Source organism: Triticum dicoccoides, chromosome 2A (genome assembly GCF_002162155.2).
Source record: "Triticum dicoccoides isolate Atlit2015 ecotype Zavitan chromosome 2A, WEW_v2.0, whole genome shotgun sequence".
In the NCBI taxonomy this organism is placed as follows: domain Eukaryota; kingdom Viridiplantae; phylum Streptophyta; class Magnoliopsida; order Poales; family Poaceae; genus Triticum; species Triticum dicoccoides.
The window spans coordinates 25709222-25718683 of record NC_041382.1 but is presented as its reverse complement, the minus strand read 5'-3'; positions in this window follow the sequence as shown (position 1 = coordinate 25718683).

Below are 9462 nucleotides of genomic sequence, written 5' to 3'. Positions count from 1 at the left end.
GCAGCTGCGCACGACGGCAGTCTGCAGGTGGGGCGCGACCTGGGCGCGCGCAGCGGCCGGTGGGGGCGCGCGCGGTGGCAGCTGCGGGCGGCGAACAGCACGAGCGGGCGCAACGGGCTGCTGCAGGGTGCTAGCGCGGGGGCATGGCGAGCGCGTGGTGGAGAGCGGACGAGGCGCTAAAGTGAAGGTGGACATTTTGGGGTCGGTCGCTACGGTGGGCGCCTCGAATCCAAACCGGACACGCATGTCCGTTTTCGTCTCTATTGTCACCCGAAACGGACGAAATCCGGATAAAACGGACGTCCGTTTAGGGTCGTGCGGTGGAGTTGGCCTAGGGCTTCAGAGGTCGTGCGGTGGAGTTGGCCTAAGGGCTCCAGATTTTGAACTCACTGTTGCATGCATCAAGCAGTTCTGGGCAAACAAATTCCACTGTTACTCTAGAGCATCCTCTTTCAAAGAGCAACTTGAGACCATGTTTCACTGCTAGTGTTTCTGCAGTTTGTGCATTCATAGTGTGATTGATGGGCGACCGCTTTAGCCCACCAGTTTCACAGAACACAACAGCAACCGTGCCACTTCCGTCCTCAAAATAGGTGGCATCGGTGTGAGTTTATAATGCCCTGGCAAATGCTTTTCTCATCTTGCACTAGGTAAAACATCTTTCGGCATCTGAGTGTGGTTTATCATGATTGCCTGGATGGCAAACACGGTATTCCCAATGCTCTTAATATTTTCACCCTTGATGGTTTCCTGGTCTTCATACCAGATGTACGTAGCAGCTACATAGTTTTAAATAGCCGGCTATAGCGATAGCCTTTTTAGCGGGGTGCCGTCAAATGGTCGCGTTCACAAATAGCCCGCTATAGCCTGCTTTAACCCGCTATAGTTGATTTAAAAGCCTGCCGCTATTTTTCATAGCCCGCTATTTAAAACATTGAGCAGCTACCGCGACTGTTTCTTGGAGCCTGAGCTGTCCACGAACTTAGGATTTCTTCATCCCCAAATTCTAAAAAGTGCACACGTGCTATCTGACTGAAACGCGCACACCCGCTACGCGACAGGCAAGCAACCAACGATAAGGAAAAAAAAGTCTGTCGCTATCTATCCTCAGCACGATTGCAATTTCGTTGCCTCGATCCCCTTCCTCGCCGACGTGGATGCCCATGAGCTGGACGGGGTAGGCGACGCGGTCGAAGTACGGGAGTGGCAGGGCCGGCTGGTACATGGGCGTGTATTGAGCGGCGGAAGGTGGGCAGGTCGCTGTGGCAGTCCGAGGAGCAGCACGCCGGCGTCGTCGCGGCCGGAGATGCAGCACGAGAAGTGTGGGGTGCTGGCCCGCGAGACGAAGGAAAGGGCGCCCCTGTTCATGCCCAGCAGCCCGGCGCTCCGGACGCCGTCCGGGGACGAGTCGAACGCGGAAGCAATGCAGCGGAACGCCGCGCACAACGACGGAGACGTCAGTCGCGAGCGCGCTGTCAGAGGAGGACCCGTCCGCGTAGGAGAGCGGCACGCTGCACCTGCTCGACGCCCCGTTGCAGGCCGGAGGCGACGGCAGGTCACGGGAGCGGTACTGTGCGGAGGCGTAGGGCACGGCGACGAAGGTGGCCGAGCTCCTCGGGCATAAGGATATCACATCGTTCCTGGCGTAGAGCAGCAAGGACGGCTCGCTGCCGGTGTCGAGCACCATGGTGACGTTCTGCTGCGGCGTGCCGACGGCGAGCGAGACAGTGAGGCTGACGTTGTGGTGGAACCACATCTTGCTCGACTGCCATGGCAAAACTGCTCGCGTAATTAACAGGTTGATTCTCTGTGTCAGTCCTTGTCCGCTACATGGTCGTGGATAGGAATCTTGGAAGGGAGCCTACATGTAATGTAATTACCACAATTCTACGTAGAAAGAAATGAGCAGGCTTTTGCAGATTTTAGGTCTCTTTTTTCTTCTAACAATCATCATGAACTAGACCTAGAACTAGAACTACTACGAGAAAATTAATAACATTGATTTTCATTGTGGTTGGGATTTTTTAGACAACTTCACGCAAGCTAATGTGTCTTTGTTTGTGATGTAAACAGGACAAAAGGAAATTTAGGGCCTGTTAACTAACGCTCCGGCTCCAAACACTATCAACTCTATGCCAGAGCCAGGTCAAACGCGACGACTCCCGGAGTTGAACCCCTGGCTGCTAGGTCGTGGCGTATTGTAATATTTGTGGAATTGAACTCCCGGAGTTGAAAAAATGTTGATCAAGAGCAACTTTAGAATGATGTTAGTCATTTGAGAGTCATGATAGCCATATTAGAAAATCATTAGTTTAATAATAATCACAATAGGCAATTTAACAACAAATTTGCTTCCTGTAGCACCAAAATTGCTCAATATAGCATCAAAGTTGCTCGAAAAAAATAGTTTGTCGAAGGCAACTTAACATGTAATGCTAGTCAAATTGACGATCATGATAGCCAACTTATGGGAGCACCGAATTGATAGGTAGTCACTATATGCAACATTGCAACAAAGTGCTTCATGTATCACCAAAGTTGATAGATAGTCACGGCAGACAACTTATAGGAGATGCTAGACAACTTGTTAGTCATATTAGGCAACTAAAAGAACAGACTGATAGGCGGCCATGATACATAACCTAACCAAAAGATTCTTACCTTAATTCAAAAATTGCCTCTTCGTCCACCAAAGTTGTCTATCTGACAAGAAAAAAAGTTCATCAAAAAAAACTTCATAGGTGGTGCTAGGCAAGTTGTCGTTCATGATAGCCAACTTATAAAAGCTTTGATTTGGTATGTAGCCATCATAGGCACCCTAGCAATGAGGTGTGTTATGTAGCATCAAAGTTGATAGGTAGTCATGGTAGGCAACTTACAGCTGATGGTAGGCAGCTTGGTAGGCAACTTATAGGTGATGGTAGGCAACTTGGTATTCATCGTAGCCAACTCAAAAGAACATTTTGATGATAGGTGACCATGATACACAACCTAAGCGAAAGTTTCTTACTTTAATACAAAAGTTGCGTCTCCGTGGCACGAAAGTTGCTTGAATTTTTTTTCGTCAAAAGAAATTTCATAGGAGAGCTAAGCAACTTGAGGTCATGATAGCCAACTTTATAAGAGCATTGAGTTCATAGGTCGACATGATAAGCAAGAAGGTGGGTCATGTAGCACCAACGTTGATAGGTAGCATGGTAGGCAACTTACAAGTGATGCTAGGCAATTTGGTAGTCATCGTAGCCAACTCAAAAGAACATTAGGATGATAGATGACCATGATACACAACCTAACCGGAAGTTGCCTACTGTAATACAAAAGTTGCCTCTCCATGGCATCAAAGTTGTTTAAGAGAAAAAAAGATCGTCGACATCAACTTGATAGTTGACACCAGGCAACTTATATGTCATGCTTGGCAACTTGGTATTCATCGTAGCCAACTCAAAAGAATATGTTGGTGATAGGTGACCATGATACACAACCTAAGCGAAACTTTCTTACTTTAATACAAAAGTTGCCTCTCCGTGGAATGAAAGTTGCTTCAGAATTTTTTCGCCAAAAGCGATTTCATAGGTGACGCTAAGCAACTTGAGGTCATGATAGCCAACTTTATAAGAGCATTGAGTTCATAGGTAGTCATAATAAGCAACAAGGTGGGTCATGTAGCACCAACATTCATTTGTAGTCATGGTAGGCAACTTACAACTGATGCTAGGCAATTTGGTAGTCATCATAGCCAACTCAAAAGAACATTAGGATGATAGTTGACCATGATACACAACCTAACCAGAAGTTGCCTACTGTAATACAAAAGTTACCTCTCCGTGGCACCAAAGTTGCTTGAGAAAAAAATGAACATCGAAAGCAACTTCATAGTTGACACTAGGCAACTTATATGGATCATGGTACACAACCTAACAGAAAGTTGCCTACTTTATAAGTTGCCTCTCTGTGGCAGCAAAGTTGCCTCTCTGTGGCAGCAAAGTTGCTTGAGATACGAAGTTCATCAAAAGCAAGTTCGTGGGTGACACTAGGCAACTTTACAATTATGATAGCCAACTTTATAAGAGCACTGAGTCGATACGTAGTCATGATAGGTAACCTGGCAAAAAGTGCTTCACATAGCAGCAAAGTTGATAGATAGTCATGGTAGACAATTTACATGTGATGCTAGGCAATTTTGTAGTCATCATGGCCAACTCGAAAGAACATCCAGATGACATGTGACCATGATATACGCTCTAACCGAAAGTTGCCTACAGTAGTACAACAGTTTCCTCTCCGTGGCACCAAAGTTGCCCGAAGAAAAAAAATCAACGAAACATATCGATGTGGGATCTGGTTTTGAAGAGCTCGTCGTCAAGAATCTAACGGTGAAAACGGATCTTAATTTTGATACTCCGTTCAAAAGTTATGACTTTTTTGAAAAATTGAACACATAAAATAATTGCACATGAGACAAGATCTTTCTTTTTTTAAAGTGGATTTTGCATCATAACATTAGGACAAAATCTTTTCTATTTTGGATGTGTGCTCTGGAATGCTAGGGAGCACACGTGTGCTCCCTAGTCGTGTCCTTCTTCATCAGACTCCTGAGTATCTTCTCTAACATCACAAGGCCCGATTGGTCAACACATAGGGCTTTGTTGATCTCCTCTTCAAGGCCAAGTTTCGACCAAACCTCCTTTGCACGCTTGCATGTAAAGATCAAATGGAGAATATCCTCTGGTCCTGACTTACAAATTGGGCACCAAGGGTTTACTTTGATGTGTCTGTTGCTCAAGATTCACATGCCTGGAACTGTGCCATGCAGTGCTCGCCATACATTTTTTAACTTTACTCCGCGCTTGCAGCTTCCAAAGAGTCTCCCATACTGGATTGGTTCTTGAGGTGTCATCTGAATCATTTCTAGCTCTAGCCCCAAACTCATGTTCCCACTCAATGTAGTAGGTTGATCTGACTGAAGACATACGAGACTTCGTTGCATTCCAGGCTACAAAATCTTCCATGACCGAAGCTGATAGTGAAATTCTGAGAATTCTTTCGACATCAATAGGCAGAAAGATATTCCTCGAGAGATCTTCATCCCACCATTCTGTGTTAGGGTCAACGGCACCAGTCTTTTTTGAGCTGACGGCACCATAATCTTGAATAGAGCAGTCCATCCTGGGAAATAACCTTTGGTTCTTGGGTGTATATAAACTTCATATGAGAAAACTTAATGATTAAAATAAAAGTCAAAAAAGTGTAGAAGTTTTTTTAGAATAAACATGAATTTCTTTTGCACTAGTATACAATATTTTGTAAATAAAAACCTAGTATTGACTTCAGGGCAAACAAAAAGTATTTGCTATTGTAGGTCACTATTGACACTATTTTGGTCGAAAATTTTGTTTTCTTCCTAAAAGAACTCCCGGGGTTTTTTATTTTTGTGAATTTTTTTTCAAGTACAATGAAAGATCGAGTTTATTTCAAAAATATTTTGAGATTTTTTAAATTTTTATTTTTATTTAGTTACTACTGTAATTTTTTCCTACATGTATATATACACTCATAGACCAAAAATTCCCCTCCGGTCCATCCTTTCTTTCCCCTCGTGTTAAGAGTCTGATGGGTCCGGTGTGCTACCATGTGAGTTCCTGCCCTCTCCGCTCGCGAAATCACTAAGAGGAATAATTCCTTAAAAATCACTTTCACCGCCCCGGGTTGCGACAAGTAATGTGTTGCATGAAAGCTTTCCCATTATTCGTAGATCTGTAAAATGTTTTATCTCTTAAACTGTGAGTCCAAATTCACCGTTGGATTACCCGTGTCGAGATTTTCAAAACTAAATCCCATGTTGATAGGTTTTAACAATCTTTGTTTTCACAAAATAACCGGACGGAAAAACACACGGGAGCATGTTTTTTCTTTCCTTTGTGAAAGCCGTTTCCGATAGGCACGGCCACGTCTCTCCGGAAGCAAAACCGTGCCTCTTGTGGATGAAAATCCAGGCCTCTCGCAAAAGCAAAACCCTGCCTCTCACGGAACGAGAAAAAAAAAAGAAAACATTTTTTTTGTTTTCGAGAGGCATGGTTGTGCCTCTCGCGGAAACAAAAATAATAAAAACACTTTTTTTTTGTTTCCGAGAGGCACGAAACACGTGCCCCTCGCGCAAGCAAAACTGTGCCCCTCATGCAAGCAAAATCGTGCCACTCGCGCAAGTAAAGAAAAAAAACATGTTTTTTTCGTTTTCGAGAGGCACGACCGTGCCTATCGTGGAAGCAAAACCGTGCCACTCACGAAAGCAATAAAAACGTGTTTTTTTCACGCAAAAAAAGGGATCCAAATTTTTTTGTCAAAAAGCTAATAAGAAAGACCGGTGGTAAACCAAAAAGCTAAATAACCAAAAAAAGTCATTTAAAAAGCCAAAAATGTGTGCGAAAAAAAACAAAATCCTAAGGGAGCGTCCAGAGCGGCTGACTTGGCACACTCTCCACCCACGCTAGTGACCCTTGAGGAGGCTCCCAAAGAGCGCCCCTCAATTAGTTGCTCTCCCTCTCTCCGCTCCTCAGAGGAATGCTCCATATTGGGCTTCCATTCCCAATTGGGCCTGCTCTGCTCGCCGCCGCGCCGCTCCTCCTCCTTTCTGCGCTTGAGAGCTCGTCGTCCACCACCGCGCCGCACCGTCGCTTAATCCCTCCTCCGCCAAAGCCACATACCTCACCGATGCTTCCTCGATGTAGGCGGCGCCTCGGCACCCAGCAAGAAGCAGGGTGGACGCCCCGCCAAGAAGAAAAAGAAGCAGGGTAAGGTCGGACCTGCTCGCTGGCTTGCCTGACAAGATCCTATAGGAGATCCTGGCCTGCCTCTCGGGCAAGTGCGTGCTCCGATGCCGTGCCGTCTGCCGGTCCTGGCGCCTTCCTCCTCGACTACCGCCGCCGCCAGCCGGCACTCCCAGTAATCGAGTCATGTGAACTGTCCGCCGATAGGACCAACGTCCAACCCCGTGTCAATGTCGTCTGCCTCCGGTCCGTGGATCTCGACCCTCCTTTCCAGTTCCCACTCGACTGCTCTTACCGCATCTCGGCCTCCTGTGACAGCTTTCTCGTCCTCGGCAACAACCACATCTGTAATCCAGTCATGCCTCACATCCTCACTGTGGGAACCAACAAATCGAGGCGTGTCGACATGGTGGCGGAGACGTTCCAGTATATGCGGCCAGCGTATGTGCACTGCTTAACATCGGTGGCAAGCTTGCTGCCTCCACCAGCAAGGATAACATCACTGAGATAGCCATCTTTATGCTGCAGGAATATGAGAGCACGCTGTCTGGGCATTTCAGTACCGGATCAAACTGCCGGTGATGGAAATCAGGCGTTTCCAGAAGCAAGGTGATTGGTAGGCAAAGGTTGTCTCTGAGGCTAGCCATAGTGGGAGTAACTTAGATAGTAACTTAACACATCCCAAGATAATTTTGCTTATGTGACAAGTATTTAATGAGAAGAGAGGTGCTTGGAGTAACATAATATGTTACTGTAACATAGCGCTTCCCGAGGTAAAATGAGTCTATAAGGCAATAAATAAAACAAACTACAACACTACTACTAAGATACTTTGCACTATGGGGGTAGTAATTTAGACTAGTATCATGCATATGACACTAGTCTAAGTTACTCCCCATTATGACCAGCCTGAGTACTGAAGAGGGAGACCTGCTTGTCCGCTGCCATGAGCATTTCTTAAAATAAAGTTGCATCTCTTCCTCCCTCCCCGTGAATCAACCCCGGTGTTTGTTCCACCGCATGCAAATGTCCTCCTCGAAGAAAGTAGTATACGGATTAAAGCCGTATTTATAACTCCGCTAAACTCCTAGGCTCCCACCCATTCCGTTTTATCTCCCCGAGAAAGAAGAAACACACACGCACCGTCCCTCCCGATGTATATATCCTCCTCTTCACGCGCTCGGCGCTCTACCTCGCACAGTGATCACGCTGATGCTGCACCTGCGCGCTGGAGTCCAAAAGATCAGGTGAGTAGTCTTCGTTCTTGTTGCGCTGTGTTCTTGCTTAATGGCTCGCGTGTTGTTCTTTCAGTTGACCGGACTGATCGAGCACCCAGCCGGCGATCGGTCACCATGCCGGGCAGCAGGGGCGCTACCGTCCTCGACGACCTGCCGGAGTCCATCGTCGTGGAAGAGATACTCGTGCGGTTGCCGTGTGAGGATGTCCTCCGCTGCCGCGCCGTCCGCAAGTCGTGGCGCAGTGCCACCTCCACCAACGACTTCATGCTGGCGCACCACCTCCGCCAGCCCGCGCTCCCCCTCGTCAATATCTTCCAGGAGAATCCGCGGTTGAACTGCACCCAGTGCTACAACTCCACAAAGAACGGGGATGCCTACGACAGTTACGTGGCCTTTCGTCGTGCCGTGGCCGGCATGGCCGATCCCAAGCTTCGGCCCGTCCTCGGCACCAGCCCCACAACGAACTGCCCTATGCTCCACGCCGCCTGTCATGGCTTCCTCCTCGTCTCCAACATCGACCCTGTCGGCGATAGAGCCTTCTACGTGTGCAACCCGGCCATTTGCCAGTGCGCTCCCCTGCGGCAGCTTGCAGACTGCTGTCTCAGCACCTTCATACTCGGCTTCTACCTGCATCATCCATCCGGAGAATACCGAATGCTGTACATGTCGGACGATGGACGTCGAGTGCTTTACTACATCCTCACGGTAGGATCTTCCCATGAGCCAAGATGCATCTACGAAGGAAATGCTCATAAGTCTGGTGCATTTTCGGTCATCGGATCCACATTCCCGATACGTTCTGTCGACCAGGCCTTGTGGCTGGGGTTGCCCCCCTTCATGCAATGATCCACCGGTCCAACACCGTGGCAGCCTGCACTGGGAAACGGGACGGTCCAACAACTCTATCAACGCCGTATGCGACAACATACTTGTGTTTGATACGGTGGCAGAGACATTTCGGTGGATGCAGCGCCCTGCCGCACTACTGGGTCCTTTGGCGTGGCTGATGGAGATGGACGGCGCACTAGCCTTGTGCAACACCGTTGACGATTGGGTTGTCTTAGATATTGAGATCTTTTACAGTGCATCTAAATAATGTGAGCCGTTCACTTTCGGCCATTCAATGGTCTAGATCGATCAATACTGCCGGACAAAATCAAAAGTATTTTTTGTTCAAGGGGCAAAATTGGAAGACACACAAAACAAATACAAAACTCTACTTGCTGAAGCCCGTGTGTTTTCTTCTCCTGTTCATGACTGTACGTAGTGGATCGATCCTTGATGGACAGTATTTTAGGCCCGGAGGAAATCACCATTTACGAGGCCAGTACGAGTACGTGATCGGCTGATTGTTCTCCGACGATCAAACCAGCGGCTGCAGCCGCTGCACAAAAGCAAGGCAGGCACCCCGATCTAATTTCGCCGGAACACGTCAGACGATCCCGTTGTCACAAGCGACG